Raw genomic sequence first — 18,516 nt, 5'->3', positions numbered from 1 at the left:
GAAAATGATTTGGGTATCACGTGCCCAACTGTGAGAAGATTGATGATAAATGAGAAAGGAGTGTAATTCTGTGTTTCTGTGTGTTCTGTGTTTAGGGGTCACTTCCTAGAAAAAACATACGGACACAGAATGAAAGAATGACCAGAATACAGGTATTGGCAAGGAAAAGGGTCACAAGAAGGGTTTCAATCATAGAGGAAATCATAGAAACTAGAAGACAGAAGAGAACATGATGTGTGTAGAAAGTAAGAAAGTCCAGATCAACTGAGACTGAGTGAGATCAAAGAAATAGCAGGAACAACCTGTTTCTGTCTGGACGTTCCACTAGGACATCCTCTCCCAGCGCACCACTCATGTGGCCTTTGAAAAGTCTATTCTTAAACATTTCCCGACATCACTGCAGGGTTTAGGTCTGAATCAAGCTGAGTTAACAAGAGCAGGACAACTAAGTCCCAAGATTCGGGGGCCCAGAAAAGATTGAGGAGACAAGCAGGAAGAAGTGAGAGTTTTCATGGTGACCTAGATCAGAGCCTCTGAGACTTCACTGAGCACACAGTCCCCTGGGGGTCTCCACAAGATGCAGCTGCAGCAGGTCAGGGTGGGGTCCAGGAATCTGCATGTCTAACAGCTCTCGGGGTGCTTGTGATGCCAGTCCTCCAAGGAACACACTTTGAGTGGCTTCACTCCTGCTCACCTGCTCCTCACAGCTCAGGTGAGAGTCACCACAGGAAGACACAATCTGTGAAGCACAGGGGACCTACTCTCCCTTCCTACAGGGTCCGTGGGATCTTGGCCCTGCACTCACATCTGTTCACATTTCTCTCTCCCATTAGGGTTTGGGGGTCCAGTCTGTCCTGATTGAGCTTCCCTAGGCATCTGGGGCCCCTGGATAGATGGTCACCATCTCCTGTGCTAAAACAGCAGCAATTAGGGGTTGTAGCTGTGTCTCCTGATGCCAGCTGGTCATGGCACCACCACACATGACTGAGTATGGGTCACAATCTAACCTCACAGATCCTGGAGTTCAAATCTGGCAATAGGGCCTCTCTGAGTATCTATCAGCTCCAGTCCAGCCATGAGGCTGATTATTATTGCTGTCCCTATGCTGGAAGCGGGAGGCAGACTGGTTCACACTGTTTCTTAGTTATGAGGAACTGAGACAAAAAACATCCTGGGCTGTTCCTAAACCCCTCCTGCCACTCCTCTGTTGTCAACTCCCCTGGAGGGCATCACTTTCTAGGTTCAAGGCTGAAGAAGTGAGGTCCTTTCCTCTTTCCCCCTATTTGACAATGTGCATCCTTGGGAGCATCAGCTCATTGAGACCACTTGGGAACAAATGTTCTGTTCTGTCCCTGCCTGTGGCCTATGTGCTCAGGCACACACTTGATCTGCTCAGGAGAGGCGTGTAGAGATGATGTCCAGATGATCAGAGTCCAGGCTGGGACAGTGCAGGGGGTCACCTGGAGATCCTGTCTCCAGCTACTCTGTCCACTCCATCTTGTGATGGGAACCTCTCTGCCCAACTCATCAGGTCTATCTTCTCTTCCCATTACCAGGGAGAGGAGTGTAAGGAGAGGTGATTCTGGCCTGACTTGCATGTGACCTGACGAAGCAGATTCTGCAGGGTCTTCCAAACCATGTGGGGTCTGGTGTGGTCTATAACCAGTACACTTGGTGCTGTGAGGAACCAGGGATCCTACCATCGAAGATGCTTCACTCCTCCTCCTAAATCTCTTTCTTCACTCCATGATTTACTTTGGCTCCCAGCCTCTCTTTGGCACCCCCAGGGGTACTGATCCTTACTACATCAACACAAATTAATCTTCAAGATTGTATTTCAAAATCCCTTTCTCAGGGAGACCATCCATGAAATAGAGCCTAAGTGAGATGTTTTTCATGAATGTTCTCACAGGACCCTATATTTCCCCCTATTGCAACTCTTAGCAAATGTCATATGTCATTTACGCATTTATCACAGAGTCAGTTCTGACAGGGAGATCCTGTGTACTCTGCCTAACAAGGCAGTGACTCTGAGTAGTTACAGTGACAATCGTAACTCTCATGGGAAACCACAGAATGTCCTAGTGGGACAGGACAATGTTCTGGAATTGTGTGCATTGGTCTCCAGCATGACATCAAAAGAAGCAGGCATGGCGACAGAGGGGTCTTAGGTTACAGCAGAGACTATGTTGCCTGGGGATCTGAGACAGGTGCCTGAGAGGAGAATGGAAACTTTAGGGGAGGTAGGCACATGGCAGGAGGCCCCTCCCCAGGGAATTGTGATCAGAGAGGCAAAGCAGGTGGAACAAGCCCAACCCTGCTGCTGAGGCCCTGAGAGCAGAGTTCTAGGGGGGCTGAGTTAGTTCTAGGGAAGCTGTCACAGAGCACACACACAAGGGGCTGACAATAGAATTTTACTCTATCACAGTTCTTGGGTTAAAAGTCATAGGTCTGGGTGTCAGAGGGTTGGTGTTCTGGTGGTCTGTGAAGGAGAATCTGCTCCATGCCTCCCTTCTAGCTTCTGGTGGTTTGCTGGCAATCATTGGTGTTCCTTGCTTGTAGATTCTGACTTCATCTTCACATGGGCTTCTCCCTTCTGAGGGTCTGTCTCCAAATTTCACCTGGTGTAAAAACATCAGTCAAATTAGATTAGCTGTCCATTCTACTCCAGTGTGATTGCATCTTAAATTAACTAATTACATCTGCAATGATCTTATATGCAATAGGGCCCCATTCAGAGGTACTGGGATTAGGACTTCAACATAAAGATTTGAGAGGGGACCTAATTTAGTTCATAAGAGTGTTTCTGCCATTCCCTGCCCTTGGGGAGGTTGATTGTAGGTGTACAACTCTTCAGGTTGTAGGTGCACCACCAGTCTCTCAGGGATTCAGTTGAGGCATGAACTGACAGTGCAGAAAGTCCCCTGACCATGTTCTAAATGACACATCTCTTGTACCTGATATCCAAACTTCAACCATAGTGAGAAAATCTCTGACTCAAAGAAAGGTGGCCTCCATAGCCTCCCAGTCAGGCCATAGAGAGACAACAACCACAATTCTTCAGGGGAACTCATTGGCTGCTGCCTTCCTGACAGAGTGCCTGGGACACCAAGCTTATCTGCTTCTCCAACTGCAGGTTCTGTTCCTCCTGAGTCAGCTCAGCTCTTCCAAGGATGTGGTGTCTCTAAAAGCACATTACACTCCCCTTCATGCCTCTGGACTGACCTGGAGGAATCAGTGTGAGGTGCCCCCACTCTCTCTGTCCAGCATCCCTTATGTCAGTAACACCAGCCCAGTCCCGAAGCCCATCAGTCCTCATCTTCCCACTGTGGAAATTGGTGAAAGAAACCTCAACTAAAAAAGAGTCAGGAAGTCCTCTAGTGGGAGCTCTCATGCCCTATCATACCTCATCGATTACTCCAAACAGGAAGAGAGACACTTGCATCTCTAACAAGAAGTACAACTACTCTACTGCTGAAGGAATGCTTCTCTCCCCATCTGGCAACAGCTCAGCCAATGAGAAGCTGTTGCCGCCTTGAACTGTTACTTTCCCCCAATGGACTTTCTCTAGAACAGCCCCTCCAAAATCCTTCTTTTTCTCTTTAAAGCCACTCTCTTCCCTTATTTTCCAGATTTGCCTATCATTTGTCATAGCATGTACACCCCAAATTGCAATTCTTTTGGCTATTCCTGAATAAACTCATTTTGAGGGTAAAAAAAATTGGTGAGAATTATGTCAGCATCATGGCAGAGTGAGCTTGCCTGGGATTCTCTTCCCTCCAACACACAACAAAAAGGAACAATCATATTCCAACAGAAATTATCCTAATAGCACAGGAATCCTGAGAGAGTCATAGCAGCCAAATGACAGAGGGTGGAGAGGCTGGAGGACCTAGAATGGGGTAAGAGAGAACTTTGCTCCGTCCCCTAAAGACTGGGATTGCTACCATGGGAGGCTCTGGGAGGGAAAGAGTGGGAGAGGGGTCACACATCTGCAGGATCACCCAGAACTCCCTAGTGCACTTGCAGCCTAGAGGGAAGCCCTCTAACAGGGTGAAAGCTTTCATGCGGGGTGACCTCATCAAGCCAAGACCCCAAGAGATCAGATAGTGAGAGCTGATATGGGGAAACTGGGTACTGCATGCAAGAGAAAGCATCCCCCCAACCAGAGCCACACTGCACCATCTTGGCTGAAGCCAGAGGGCTCAGAATACACGGGTCTCAACCCCCATCCAGTGGTGATAGGCTTAACTGCAACCAAATAATATCACAATGGGAAAAACCCATTCTTCCAGCATCATGCAGTTCATCAAACCTCCGGAACAGAGGGAAAACAATAAATATCCAGAATTATGTCCTGAGGACTTAGAAATAAGTAAACTAAATGACAATGAATTCAGAATAGCTATCGTCAAAAAACTCAAAGAGATAAAAGAGAATATAGAAAACCAATTCAATGAGTTCAGGAACTACTTCACAAAAGAGGTTGAAACTCTAAAGAAGAATCATTTGGAAATACTACAGACGAAAGACACAGTGGAAGAGATAAAACAAAATATGGATTCCCTGAATGCGCATGTAAACACTGTAGAGGAGCAAATCAGCATAATCAAAGATAGACATGTTGAATTGCTCCAGACAGTGGAGGAGAGAGAACTGAGACTAAAAAGAAATGAAGAAAGTCTCTGAAAATATCCGACTCAATGAGGGAATGCAGCATAAGAATTATAGGTATTTAAGAAGGTTAAGAGAAGGAGAATGGAGCAGAAAGTGTGCTCAAAGAAATAGTAGCAGAAAACTTCCCAAATCTAGGGAATGAGAGGGAAATGTGTATGGAGGAAGATTTCAGATCCCCTAGATTTGTCAATGTAAAAAGACCTACTGAAAGGCATATAGTAGTAAAACTGGCAAAAATGAAATTACAAAGAAAGAATACTCAGGGCAGCAAAGCAGAAGAAAATAAACTACAAAGGAACCCCTATCAGACATTTATCAGATTTCTCTGCAGAAAACTTACAAGCTAGGAGAGAATGGAGTGACATATGCAAAACTTTAAAAGATAACAATCTTAAGCCAAGAATACTCTATCCAGCAAAAATATCCTTCAGATATGAGGGAGAAATTAAATCTTTCCCAGACAAACAAAAGCTAAGGGACTTGGTAGCCACGAGACGCTCCCTACAAGAAATCTTCAAGAATGCGCTCATACCTGAAAAAATAAAAAAAGAGAGAAAGGGGCCAAAAAACACAGAGTGAGGAGACAGATGGATAGACAGAATCAGAATAGGATAGCAAATATTCAAATATAGCATTAGTCTAAAGGGAAGGAAAACACCCAAAACAAAGATAATCTTGTCACTTTAACCACAAACTCACAACACAAATTGGAATAAGACATGAGAATAATAACTTAGGAGGGGAGGAGGAAAGGGACTGAATCAGTTTAGACTAAGGAAATAAGAGGCCATCAGAAAATGGACTATGTTGTGCACAAGATTCTGAATACAATCTTCAGGGTAGCCACTAAACTTAAAAGCAGAACAGAGACACAAAAAATAAATAGGGAAAAAAGTAAGAAACACAGGATAACAAACTGCAGAATTAAATGGTTAGACCAAAACACACAGGATGAGAAATAAAGAAAATACAGGAAAACTGGAAAACGAGTGACAGAATGACAGCATTAAGCCCTCATACATCAATAATCACCCTCAATGTAAATGGATTGAACTCTCCAATAAAAAGACACAGAGTGAAGATGGATTAAAGGACAAGATGCAACAATTTGTTGCCTCCAGGAAACACATCTCAGCTCCAATGACAAATACAGGCTCAGAGTGAAGGGGTGGAAGACGATGCTCCAAGCCAATGGCAAACAAAAAAAGCAAGTGTCATAATACTTAGACAAAGTAGATTTCAAGATAAGGCAGGTAAAGAGAGACAAAGAGGGACAATATATAATGATCAAAGGGACACTCCATCAAGAAGAAATAATGCTTATAAATATCTATGAACCCAACACAGGAGCACCAAAGTTCAGAAAGCAACTATTAAAAAATCTAAAAGAAGATATCAAAAATAACGCAATAATAGTAGGGGACCTGAACACCCCCCTCACATCATTGGATAGATCATCCAGACAGAAAATCAACAAGGAAACAGTGGAGCTAAATGAAAAACTAAAACAGTTGGACTTAATAGACATATATAGAACACTTCATCCAAAAAACAGAATACGCATTCTTCTCAAGCGCACATGGAACGTTCTCAAGGATAGGTAATATGTTGGGAAACAAGGCAAGACTCTATAAATTAAAAAACAATTAAATAATAACAGGCATCCTTTCCAATAATAATGCTATAAATCTAGAAAGTAATTACGACAAAAGAGCTGATAAAGGGATAAAGATGTGGAGGCTAAACAACACACTATTGAACAAGCAATGGATCATTGAAGAATTTAAAGGAGAAATAAAAAAAAATCTGGAGACTGATGAAAATGATAGCATACCATATAACTATATGCCAACAAAATGGATAATCTAGAGGAAATGGATAAATTCTTACATTCTTACAACCACCCAAAGCTGAGTCAAAAAGAAACAGAAAATCTGAACAGAAGAATCACTAGGAAAGAGATTGAAACAGCAATCAAATGCACCCCAAAGAATAAAAGCCCAGGACCAGAAGGCTTTCCTAAAGAATTCTCCCAAACTTTCAGAGAGGATTTAATACCTATCCTTTTCAAGTTTTTCTAAAAAATTAGGGAGGATGGAACTCTTCCTAACAGATTATACAAAGCCAACGTCACTCTGATACCAAAGCCTGACAACAAAAGCAGGAAAAAAGGAGAACTACAAGCCAACATTGCTGGTGAACATAGAGGCAAAAATTCTCAGCAAAATTTTGGCAACCCGACTTCAGCAATACATGATAAGGATCATACATCACGGTCAAGTGGGATTCACACCAGGGACACAGGGATAGTTCAACATCTGCAAATACATCAACGTGATACCCCACATCAACAAACTGAGGAATAAAAGCCACATGATCATCTCAATAGACGGAGAGAAATCATTTGACAAGGTCCAACAGCCATTTATGATAAAAACTCTTAACAAAATGGGCGTAGAAGGAAATTACCTCAACATAATAAAGGCCATATATGACAAACCCACAGCCAACATCATACCCAATGGGCAAAAACTGAGCGCCATCCCCCTGAGAACAGGAATGAGACAAGGATGCCCTCTATCACCACTCTTATTCAACACAGTACTGGAGGTTTTCAACATAGCAATTAGGAAAGAGAAAGGAATAAAATGACTCCAAATAGGGAGGGAAGAAGTGAAACTCTTGCTATTTGCAGACGACATGGTCTTATATATAGAAAACCCCAAAGAATTCATTGAAAAACTATTAGACGTAATCAATGACTACAGCAAAGTTGCAGGGTATAAAATTAACTTACATAAATCAGTAGCATTTCTATGCTCTAATAATGAACTAACATAAAAAGAACTCAAGAACACAATACTGTTCACACAATCACAATAAAAAGAATAAAATACCTTGAGGTGAATTTAACCAAGGAAGAAAAGACCTATACAACAAAAACTACAGGACTTTCTTGAAAGAAATTGATAACGACATAAAGAGATGGAAAGACATTCCATGCATATGGATTGGAAGAATAAACATAGTTAAAATGTCCATTCTACCTAAAGCAATCTACAGATTCAATGCTTTCCCAATCAGAATCCCAATGACATTCTTTACAGAAATGGAACAAAGAATCCTAAAATTCATATGGGGCAACAAAAGACCCCGAATTGCTAAAAAAGAAACAAAGAACAAAGCTGGAGGCATCACAATCCCTGACTTCAAAACATACTACACAGCTACAGTAAGCAAAACAGCATGGTACTGGTACAAAAATGGGTGCACAGGTCAATGGAACAGAATTGAAAACCCAGAAATAAAAGCACACATCTATGGACAGCTAATCTTCGACAAAGGAGCTGAGGGCATACAACAGAGAAAAAAAAGTCTCTTCAACAAATGGTGCTGGGAAAACTGCAAAGCCACACAGCAAAGAATGAAAATTGACCATTCTTTTTCACCATTCACCAAAATAAACTCAAAATGGATCAAAGACCTAAAGGTAAGACCTGAAACCATAAGGCTTCTAGAAGAAAATGTAGGCAGTACAGTTTTTGACATCAGTCTTAAAAGGATCTTTTCAGACACCAGGTATTCTCAGACAAGGAAAACAATAGAAAGAATAAACAAATAGGACTTCATCAGACTAAAGAGCTTCTTCAAGGCAAGGGAAAACAGGATTGAAACAAAAAAACAACCCACCAATTGGGAAAAAATATTCGCAAGTCATATATCCAACAAAAGGTTAATCTCCATAACATATAAAGAACTCACACAACTCAACAACAAAAAATCAAGCAACCTGGTTAAAAAATGGGCAGGAGACATGAACAGACATTTCTCCAAAGAAGATATACATATGGCCAATAGGCACATGAAAAGATGCTCATCATCACTGATCATTGGGGAAATGAGAATCAAAACCACACTAAGATATCACCTTACACCCATTAGAATGGCGAAAATAACCAAAACAAAAAGTAGCAAATGTTGGAGAGGTTGTGGAGAAAAAGGAAGCCTCATACACTGCTGGAGGGAATGCAAAATGGTGCAGCCACTATGGAAAACAGTATGGAGATTTCACAAAATATTAAAAATATAAATACCATATGACCCAGCCATCGCACTACTGGGTATGTATCCAAAGAACTTGAAATCAGCAATTCAAAGGGGCCCATGCACCCCTATGTTCATTGCAGCATTATTTACAATAGCCAAGACGTGGAACCAACCTAAGTGCCCAGCAGCTGATGATTGGATAAACAAGATATGGTATATACACATATATATATATATATATATATATATATATATATATATATACAATGGAATACTACTCAGCCATAAAAAAGGATAAAATCATCCCATTCACAACAACATGGATGGACCTTGAGAGTATTATGTTAACTGAAATAAGCCAGATAGAGAAAGACAATCTCTGTATAACTCCACTCATAGGTGGAAGTTAAACATGTAGACAAAGAGAACAGATTAGTGGCTACCAGTGGAAAGGGGGAGGTGGGGGGTGGGCACAAAAGGTGAAGTGGTGCACCTACAACATGACTGACAAACAATAATGTACAACTGAAATTTCACAAGGTTGTAAACTATCATAATCTCAATAAAAAGTTTAAAAAATTTGGTGAATTTGCTTTTAAGTTGACACTAACAATGGCTGTCTGCTGCCTTTTTTGAACAGTTCAGAGGACACACACTGATGTCGACCCTGGGGAGTTCAAGTTTGCAGTTTCTATAGAACTATGTACCCTCTCCAAGAACAGGGAGTCACAAGCAGGGCCAACCCTAGTGAGACAATGTGGATGAGATGACCCACATCACAGATGTGGACAAGCATGAAGCAGTTCTGCTGTAGTTCTGCTGGGACATCCCATCATGTCTCCTTTGGAGAACAAGGACCACGTCCCTGGCCACAAAGGCTTCATGGGAAGGACAGGGGACCGGGAGGATGTGGTCTCCTGTGACCTGTGCAAAGGGCAGTGCATCTGTGGGCTTGTGTGCATGTGTGTGTGTGTGTGCATGGGTGTGTATTTTGCTGTTGCCAAGGACATTTGGCCAATGTCAAATGGCCCAAATCCAAGACTTTTTGTTTCAATAACTTTCCTCCTCCCTCTATTCCAGTGTCTTTGTATTCTTTTGCATATAAGAATAAAGATTAAGAATAATAATAGAAGAAGGAGGAAGAACCATTCATGTGTGCTGAATACATATCATGCATCCTTCAGTGCATTTCATATTATTAAATAGATTAATCACAAATACTCTATGAATAAGCGTTTTCATTATGACCCATTACACAGATGGGGAAGCTGACGCATGGAGGGATGAGCAACCCACCCGAGGTCAGAACTAGAAAGTGGCCAACCCAGCAGCAAACCTAGGTCTTGTGACCCCAGAGTCCCTGATCATCACCCCCATCCTGTGGCCTCTCATTGTGCTTTCAAAGTTGAGACTAGCCCTCTCCTTAAGGTGCCAAAAAGTTCTTTCTCCTATTTAAAGAGGAAATGACTGATATTATGAGTTTACCTTGCTGCCCTATTCAATAGAAATAAAATTTGAACCATATTTGTAATTTAAAATTTTCCAGTAGTCACATTTAAAAAATGAGGAGACACAAGGGGAATTATTTTCCCTAATGCGTTTTGTTTTAATCAATTAATTGAAAATATCATTCAAAATGAATTAAATATAAAAGTTGATATTTTTACCTTATTTTTTACAGGAGTTTGAAGCATGGTGGATATTTCAGAACTACAGCACATCGCTCCTGGGACTACTCACATTTCATGTTCAGCACGTACATGTGGCTTGTGGCCACTCCCTGTACAGAGCAGATTAGATGGATGGGTTTTCCTTGGGGTAACTGTTCCTACAGTGTGTACTCAGAGCCACTGGGGGCGATGGAGGGTCCCATGACCCAGAGTCACACAGGGGAGGAATGGCTGCCGTGCTTTCCACCCAAACTGGGCATATTGAGGCCACCTAAATGAGAAAATTTTTAAAACGTGTGTGAACACTACTTCTGTTCTCAAAACAAGACGTTAAATACAACCACAATTTTGAAGGTGATTCTGAGCCCTCAACATTAACTAATAATTGTCATTACTAGTAGCTGTAATGAAAGGCAATAGTTTGTGTGAAATTTTTTTATACATATTGCCAATCCCTCTCAAGGGAAGATCATTTCCATAAACCTCATGACAGTTATAAAGTTATATTTTGTACATAGATGAAGAAAGGAAGGCTGATCACAAGGAAAATCTTATTGAATTTGAATGACTTGCTATTCTCCGTATGAGATATATATGCCTAATTCACAAGCACAGATCATTTTTCTTGAAGGTCAATTCTCCTCTGGATGGTACTAACAAGTTCCCTTCCATGTTGGAATGAGACCCAGAAGCAAAGGTGTCAGAATTGGCCTACTGGAGTGGCCAGCAGAGCCCCATGGGGGAGACTGATGTGTGAAGAGTGAGGAGTGGAGGCAACGTGGTAGGAGGGTGGAGAGGAGCTGTGTGTAACACACTCAGAGGGAGCAGTAGTGCACATCTCATCTTCTATGATCTCTTTAGTCCAAACCCTGAGGAGAGAGCACAATGGGGTCTCCTGTTTGTGCTCATGTGTCAGCACAGCACTTCACACATTATTTTCATGAACAATTTCTCCAGCAATTTGTAAGTGAACCAGTGTCATCACATCCTCACTAGTACTAGGTTTGAAAACAAATACATTTGTTCAGGATATTAGGTGAAAATGCATCTTGCCAAGTATGTTTATTACAATTAAAAGGTTTCTATTCCTACTCTGACAATTGCCAAAACTCAATGGCCTTGACCAAGTGAGAAGATGAATCCTGATCCTAACTTGTTAGAAGATGAGCCTGGAACGATGAGTTCAAACAGACATCCAATTTGCACAGTGTCCTCCTGACACGTGCTCCTGTGTTGCCTGTCATAGAGGGAGTGTCCCCACCTGTGTCCACAAAGAGACTACGTTTCACTGGGAAACATGGACTCCAACACCATTAAGATCTGAGGGCTCTTCAGAACAGACTCAGGGAGGGAGTACCAGAATACAGAAGAGAAGGTGGTGACAGGAGAGCCCAGGAGGGCCAGGATGAGGGAGGAGGAGGATATGAGGCATTGTGAGGAGCAGGCAGGGAGGGGGCTGACAGCTAAGGCTCTGAGGTCAGTGTCTTGTGTTGGCATCTTGACTCACTCATCACTGTCTGGGGGACTTTGGGGAAACCATTTAACCTCACAATGATGGCTCCCTCCTTATCAGACTAGAGGAGAGCTTGACTTTAAGCAGAGAGCTGCTGGTGGGTTATTGTGACATCTGGTTGAGGGGGTGCGTGCAAACTCTCACCAAAGGCCTGGCATCTATTGAGGGCTCAGAAGCAGTTAGTCATTTTGTTGAACTAGCTGTACATATAGGATGCCATTCATCCTATGGGCAACAGGGGAACTGTGGGTTTAGTTTAGGGACCCTAATAGGTCCAAGTCTCCTGGGCTGTGCTCAAGAGCAAACGGCATGACTGAAGCTTTGTGCAGACACTCCTATTGGGCAGAATCAACCCCCTACTAGGAAAACCACACTTGGCCCTTCTTCTGACCTCAGAAAATTACCAGCAGGAGGTCTTTAGGGTCACGGTTCAGAAAAAAGCTCAGACAGAGGGAATGGAGAATAGACGTGCATTCAGTGCTCCTCCCTTCTTGAGCTGCAAAAAGAGAGTAAGCCTAGAGCTTGGAGAGGCCAGTCCATCTGGGCAGCAGGGCAGAGCTCCTGGAAACCCCGTAACCATGGACGGGGTTCCCTTCTACCTCTTGCCCTTCATTTTCTCCACAGGTCAGAGTGTCCCAGGGCTCTCAGGTGTTTCCCTCCCTGACATTTCCTTCCAAGCACAATCCCCAAGGAAATCTGTCCAATCTCAGTGCATTCAGAATCATTCTGGTACTTTCTGTTTCCAGGTCTCTGTGCTCTGCCTGTGCTGACCAAGTCCCCATCTGCATCTGCCTCCATGAGAGCCTCAGTCAAGTTCACCTGCATCCTAAGTTGTGAGCACCGCACCTACTCCATTCACTGTATCAACAGAGACCAGGGAAGGGCCTTGGGTATGTGATGAGGGTTAACAGCGACTGAAGCCACAGCAAGGGTGATGGGATTCCTGATAGCTTCTCAGGCTCCATCCCTTGGGCTGAAGGCTACTTAACCATCTCTAACAACCAGTCTCAAGATGAGGCTGAGTATCACTGTGGTGAGAGCCACACAATTGATAGAAAGGATGGGTAATCCACAGTGACACTGACAAAGGGAAATGAAGCCAAAACCTCCCCCTCCCTCTTATACACTGGGACTCATGGTGAACTGCTCCCTATCCCTCTCCAGGACCCTGAGACCTTTGACTCTTCTCATTGCAAACCCCATCACATTACTAAGAAGAGGCTGATACAGGTCAAAATTTAGGTCATTGACAATCTGACATCTATTTATTCCACCACATGGCTGTGGGCACAATGCTGGGAGAGATCAGATCAGCCCAGGCAGGAAAATCACCCCGAGAAAGTGTCTGGACTTAGATGACTCTGTCCCCAGGGAGCTTAAGTCCCTTGGTCCCAGCATGAGGTTCTGCTCAGGGAAGAGACAGAGATCTTGTGGTTCCATTGGTGACCCTGGAAGTCATCTGCAGCTAATGTCTTGACTCAGGGGAACCACAGTGTATAGCAGGAGTACTCTCAGGGTTGAGGGCTCAACAGGAAGCACTTGGCCCTCTGGGGAGGCAGGATAGACAGACATGAACCCCATGGTGGGTGCTGAGCTGGGGTCCAGTAGGGAAGTGGAGTGCATGTTAGGAGGTCTGTGGCAGGACCAACACGGAGAAAAGCATGTTCTTCTCCAGCTGTGGTAGATCTCAGCTTTTGGTGCCAAGAAGGCTCTACATTTTTCCCAAAGGACTTTTCTAGGGACCAGGACCAGGTTCACTGGGACAGCATCAGGGCTTGTGGGAAAGGGGACATTGATGTGGAAAATATTGTGCCTCCCCTGAGTCTTAGCCTGGTGGGTTATTGACTCTAAATATATTTGGGAAGGGGGTGGTTTCCTGGACTTGTTGATTTCTTCAATACCTTTTCAGGCATCTGAAAAACAAGCATATTTCACACACACCCATAAGTTTGTGTCAACATGAAGCAGCCATATTGACGAAGTAACCCTGGTCCCTGGGCCATGACCTGAGCAGGATCAGGTGGGATTTCAGGGCTAACCCCAGAATTCCAGGCTGATCCACCATGTCTGAGCTCTGAGATGGAAGGTCCAGGAGCTTCCTGTTGCCTGTATGACTCCCAAGGGTGCCTGAAGGTAGGCTAGTCTCCTAGGGTGGGAGTGGACAGGAGACAGGAGAAGGAGGACAAGAGAGAGACATCAAGGCTCAGTCCTGCAGTGACATGTGTCAGCCTCTGGTTGGCTGAGTCATAGGGGTCACAGGGCCAGCTCCATCCTCCCCACTCCAGTAAACGATTGATCTCTACAAGGATTTGCAGTGACTTTGTCACCAACAAGGCCTCCCATTTGTCCCTCTAGCGGGGAGCTTCCTCCAATGCTTACACTGTAGGAAAGTGAGTCAGGAGGACTTTAGGGAAATAAATCCAAACCCTCTGCGGACCACATCATATCCATGTCTACCTGGGTCTTGTGGGGCTAACAACATAGAGGAAGGCCAGCAGTAGCTTGTGATGGATAGACAAAGGGACAAAGTCCTAGAAGTGATGACAGTGAATCTAAAGGGAAGCAGATAAAGACCATCCCTTATTGTGCTTGGATAGTGACCAAGCAGCGAGGGAGCTGCCACTACAAAGCCTTGTCAGAGAAGGACCGAGGGCCATGAGATGCCATTTTTTATAGTCAAGGGGCAGGGTCTAAAAAGGCCACTGTCAGCTCTTGTCATGTGAAAGTGACTAATTAACAATGTGAAGGATGAGTGTCCCTTCCCAGGTTGTTGCACACCCATGAGTTGGCCTCACAGATACCAGGTGATCCGAGACCTGGAGTAACAGTTTATGTCACAAGTACTCTGCTGTGGCCTCAGCAGAGTCTTGAGAATGGACATCATGTGGTCTTATTGTCACATTTGGGGAATCTCTAAAGCCTGAGGTGGTACTGACAAATTAGTCCAGGGAGCAGCTGAAACAGGTCACAGGACCTGCTCCTGGAGGCACGTTGGAGCTGCTGTGGCTGTGAATGTGACAGAGGAGTCCAGGCAGGTGAGCTGAACTTAGAGTGTGCTGGAGTCTCTCACTCTGCCTCTGTCTGTCTCTGTCTCTGTCTCTCTGCATGTCTCCTGTTAGTCATGTTCTGTTTCATTCTTCCAGTATGTCTTCATCCGATGCCGTTCCTTTTACATGCACTCTTTTCTCCTTGTCTTTTCCTGTCCGTATTGCCTATGTGTATGCATGTCTTTATTCCTTCCTGGTCATAGCATCAAAGCTATTGCCATTGGCTCTGTCCTAGGTGTCCTGTGTGACAACCAGAATCCTGGCCCCTGCCCTGCAGGTGGAGTCCTCATTCTCCGGATTCTGAAGTGTTGGCAGCTTTAGCTCCAGGACCTGCTTCTGCTGAAGGGAGCTGGCACAGCAGGGACACTCCCCTTGCTGGTGGCAGCCTGCTTCTAGTGACCTGTGTGTATTATGGGACAGAGGCAGGGCCCCCACCCCATCCAGTAGGATCTGAAGACAGGCCCAGCACCAGGGCCCTGTAAGTTCTACTGAGGTCCTGGCTGTGACTGGTTCATAAATCAACATCTGTCTCTGCTGTGTCTGCTCCCCTCAACCAGTCCTGTCCTCGGGCTGTGTTCTCTGGTTCATCTAGACTCCTGCACACCAGCCTCTAAGTGAGAGTTGGCTTCTGGTAAACTTCACCTGCCACAGTTTATTTTTTCTTTTCTTTTTTTTGTATTCAGTCATAATTTACATACAGTAAAATCCACGCTTTTTACTGAGCAGACCTGTGAGTTTTAATAAAGGTATACAGAGGTGTAAGCACTTCCACAATCATGATGTGTAACAGTTCAATCATTGTCATAAATTCTCCAGACCTCTTGGTAGTCACACCCTCCTTGCACCCCACCCCACAACTCCTGATTTGCTGTCTGTCCCGACAGTTGGATCTTTGCAAGAACGTCAAACAAATTGAATCATACATGGTAGCCTTTTCCTTCTGGCTTCTTTCACTCAGCATAATGCATTTGAGATGCGTCTCTGTTGCTGTGTGTTAATAGTTCATTCCACTTTCATTGTGACTAGAATTCCTTTGGAGGGATGAGCCAGTTTTTTATCCACTCTCCAATGAAGTAACACTTAAGATGTTTCCATTTTCCACTCTTTGGCAATTTCAAATAACACCTTCATAACATTTATTATAGCTTTTCTGTGGACATAAGTTACCATTTCTCTCAGGTGATTCCCTGGGAATGGAATTTCTGGGTCCTATGGTAGATAAATTTTGAACTTTCTCAGAAAATGCCAAACTGTTATCCAATGTGGTTGCTTGATTTTGAATTCTCATTATCACCAAGTGTTTATGAGACTTCCAGTTGTTCTACGTCCCCATTATCACTAGAGCATCAGGTTTTTATATGCATTTTAATATATCTGTAGTGGTATCTCATTTTGTGTTTAATTTTCATTTCCTTAGTGGCATGTTATGTTGAGCAACTTTTCAGGTGCTTATTTGTCATCTGTGTATTTTCTTTCGTGAAGATTTTGATCAAATCTTTGCCTATTTTCAAATTCAGTTTCCCCAGATGACTTGTACTCACTTGCGGGTGTGAGTATTTGGATCAATATGATATTATTCCATGAGTAAGTTCATATGTCCACCACCACAGTCAAGATACAAACCATTTCCACCTCCACAGGGATTGCTCATGTTGTCCACTAATAACAACATCCACCTCCTCCCTCTGAGGTGCTCTAAACCCTGGCATCCACTAATGGATTCTCCATTCCTAAAATTCTGTCTTTTCAGAAATGATACATAGAAATAAAAAAGAGTTCTACAGTATGTAGCCTTTGGAGATTGAGATTTTCACTCTGCATAATCCTTTCTACATACATGTTCCGCCACAAGCCCAGCTGGGCTATGACGGTGGGATATTGGGCCGAGAGACCAAAGAAATGACCCAGAGACTGTGAATGAGACATATAGGTTTATTGGGGCTTACTTACAGGGCGAGTGTCCAGTGGCGGCTGACTGGACAGAAGTATGTGTGCCCTCAACTACCCCCTAAGAAAAGCTTCCTTAAGTAGGCAGAGGAACAAATGCTGCATGCTTGCCAAAAGGCTGTCCTTGGTATGCCCAGCGTTCCCAGGAACAGTAGCTCACATGGATGGGCTCTGCGTCCCTGTAAGACACGATGTTCTTCTCGTGGGATAAGGGAGGATCCAGGCTGGCCAGGCCCGGATTGTTACAAATCTCGGTATCTCAGCTACCTGCCCAGAAGGGAGCCAGAAGGACACCTGGTTGTAATGGGCCTGGGGGTTTCCACTGGGCAAGCAAGGCCCAGGCCCTACAACACATCAAAACCATTGTGTGCATTAAGAGTCTGTTCCTTTACATTGCTAAGGAATATTCCATGGTTTTGGCATACCAATATCTGTTTGTCTATTCACCTGTTAAAGGACATCTGGATAGTTCTCAATTTGGGGTTGTTATGAATAAAGATATGTGAACATTTGTGTATAAATTCTCTGTTAACCTAAGTTTTCTTTTTACTGAAATAAATGTCCAATATATAATTGCTGGATTGTATGGTAATGACAAGTTTGATTTTTTAAGAAGCTGTCATACCCTTTCACAGAGTAGCTATACCATCTCACCTTCTCATCTACGGGCATGCGTGATCCAGTTTCTCCACATCTTTGCCAGCATTTAGAGCTGTCACTATTTTTATTGCAGCTATTCTGACAGGTAGATAGGGATGTCTGCATGTGGTTTTCACTTACATTTCCCTCCTGGGTAATATCGACCATTTTTTCATGTGCTCTTTGCCATCTCTATATCCTCTTCCATGGAATGTTTCTTCTTGTTCATTGCCCATTGTCAGGATGGAATTTATATTTACTGGTTAGATTTGTGTTTTTTATACACTCTACATGCTGGTCACTCATTGAATATATGATTTGCAAATATTTTCTGTCTGCTACTTGTCTTTTTTTGTACTCTTTAGAAAATTTTACAAAGCAAAAGGTATTAATTTTAATGAGATTCAATGTATTGATCTTCCTTTTACAAATCATGCTTCAAGTATCATCAAAGAATTCTTGCCAAGCCTTAGATTCCGTGGATGTGTCTTATATTTTATCTAAAGCATAAAAAAGTATTGCGTGAGAGGTACATGAGCAATTTCTCTGTATCTTATCATGATGCTTTGCCTCTCATACAACAGCATGACTACTGTCCCTACAAACTCCTGCTTCATCGCTGCCCAGCCCACCCCCATGGATGACCCATCACTAGAGCAGGACTGAGGGGTTCTCCCCAAGCTCAGAGAAGAAGCCCAGGACACAGACTGAGGTGTGTGTGCATCTGCTGGGGCAGGGGGCAGCACTTTCTCACTCAACACCAGAGAGAGCTCTGAGTGCACAGGGTCAGGCTTTTGGAACAGGACCCACTTTCACAGCCTGTTTTTATCTGAGCCCTTCTCTGCTCAGCAGGGAGACAACCAATAAGGCCACAAAAAGGAAGGGAGTGAATTTGCACATCTTCCAAAGAATAAGAGAGGCCTAAGGCACATCCCCAGCTGTGGGCTCAGAGGCAGAGCTCTGGGGCATCTCCACC

Source organism: Equus quagga, chromosome 15 (genome assembly GCF_021613505.1).
Source record: "Equus quagga isolate Etosha38 chromosome 15, UCLA_HA_Equagga_1.0, whole genome shotgun sequence".
In the NCBI taxonomy this organism is placed as follows: Eukaryota; Metazoa; Chordata; class Mammalia; order Perissodactyla; family Equidae; genus Equus; species Equus quagga.
Note: the sequence above shows the minus strand (reverse complement) of the source record.